Here is a 2113-nt window from a genome sequence, read left to right on the forward strand (position 1 = left end):
AAACTTCTATCTTGAATCTTCCGGATCTGAACATTCATGCCACAATAAAGAAAATTACATTGATAATTATGTTAGGTAGTATTCCACATCAAAAAAATTATTTTTATCATTACCTACTCGAGGACGAGCAGGAATTAAGCTTGGGGATGCTTGATATGTCTCCAACGTATCTATATCTTTTTATTGTTTCGTGCTATTATATTATCTGTTTTGGATGTTTAATTGGCTTTAATATGCTCTTTTATATTATTTTTGGGACTAACCTATTAACCGGAGGCCTAGTGCCAGTTTCTGTGTTTTTTGCCTATTTTGGAGTTTCGCAGAAAAAGAATACCAAACAGAATCCAAACGAAATGAAACCTTCGCGATGATCTTTCTTGGACCGAAAGCAAACCACAAGACTTGAAGTTGAAGTCTGGAACTCTGTGAGGCAGCCACGAGGCAGGAGGGCGCGACCAGGGGGTAGGCGCGCCCCCACCCTCGTGGACCCTATGTAGCTGCACTGACGTACTTCTTCCGCCTATATATACTCTTATCCCCTGGATGATCGCAGAGATAAACAAAACCACTTTTCCACCGCCGCAACCTTCTGTACCCGTGAGATTCCATCTTGGGGCCTTTTCCGGTGATCTGCCGGAGGGGGGGTCGATCACGGAGGGCTTCCACATCAACACCATAGTCTCTCCGATGAAGCGTGAGTAGTTTACCACAGACTCGGGTCCATAGTTATTAGCTAGATGGTTTCTTCTCTCTCTTTGGTTCTCAATACAAAGTTCTCCTCCATGTTCTTAGAGATTTATTCGATGTAATACTCTTTTGCGGTGTGTTTGCCAAGATCCGATGAATTGTGGGTTTATGAACAAGATTATCTATGAATATTATTTGGTTCTTCTCTAAATTCTTATATGCATGATTTGATATCTTTGCAAGTCTCTTCAAATTATCGGTTTAGTTTGGCCTACTAGATTGATCTTTCTTGCAATGTGAGAAGTGCTTAGCTTTGGGTTCAATCTTGCGGTGTCATTTCCAAGTGACAGTAGGGGCAGCAAGGCACGTATTGTATTGTTGCCATCGAGGATAAAAAGATGTTTTTTATCATATTGCTTGAGTTTACCCCTCTACATCATGTCATCTTGCTTAAAGTGTTACTCTGTTCTTATGAACTTAATACTCTAGATGCATGCTGGATAGCAGTCGATGTGAGGAATACTAGTAGTAGATGCAGAATCGTTTCGATCTACTCGACACGGACGTGATGCCTATATTCATGATCATTGCCTAGATATTCTCATAACTATGTGCTTTTCTATCAATTGTTCGGCAGTAATTTGTCCACCCACCGTAATACATGCTATCTTGAGAGAAGCCACTAGTGAAACCTATGGCCCCCGGGTCTCTTTCTTATTATATTGCATCTTTTTTTTTACATCGCATCTTGTTTATTATTTTGCAATCTTTACTTTCCAATCTATACAACAAGAATACCAACAATATTTACTTTACTATCTTTATTAGATCTCACTTTTGCGAGTGGCCGTGAAGAGATTGACAACCCCTTTATCGCGTTGGTTGCAAGGTTCTTGATTGTTTGTGCAGGTATTAGGTGACTTGTGCGTTGTCTCCTACTGGATTGATACCTGGTTCTCAAAAACCGAGGGAAATACTTACGCTACTTTGCTGCATCACCCTTTCCTCTTCAAGGAAAAACCAACACATGCTCAAGAGGTAGCAATGCCCACACCACAACCTAACGATCTCCTCTTGTTCAAATGAATTCTTTGACACTATCAATACTTCCTCCAATTTCTCTAGCACCTTATCACTCACCGCCCATTTCCCATGTTGTGGCTCCTTGTTTAAACCACTAATCGTATTTCTTGGACCTTTGAGTACCTTACAATCCCACAACCGAAGCTTGCCATGCACACTTTCTAAAGTTCTTTGGAGCGAGATAGTGCCGCCTTTCCCATGCCCCCCCCCCCCCCTCACTAGTTCTTCCACGAGGCCTCTTATAAGTGAGCCTCAAAATGTAATAACGTAGTCGTCTCATGCCACACCTTACATTTGAAATGCTCCATATCCACCACAACTCACATATGAACTGATTTAGTAA

Source organism: Triticum dicoccoides, chromosome 7A, assembly GCF_002162155.2.
Source record: "Triticum dicoccoides isolate Atlit2015 ecotype Zavitan chromosome 7A, WEW_v2.0, whole genome shotgun sequence".
NCBI lineage: Eukaryota > Viridiplantae > Streptophyta > Magnoliopsida > Poales > Poaceae > Triticum > Triticum dicoccoides.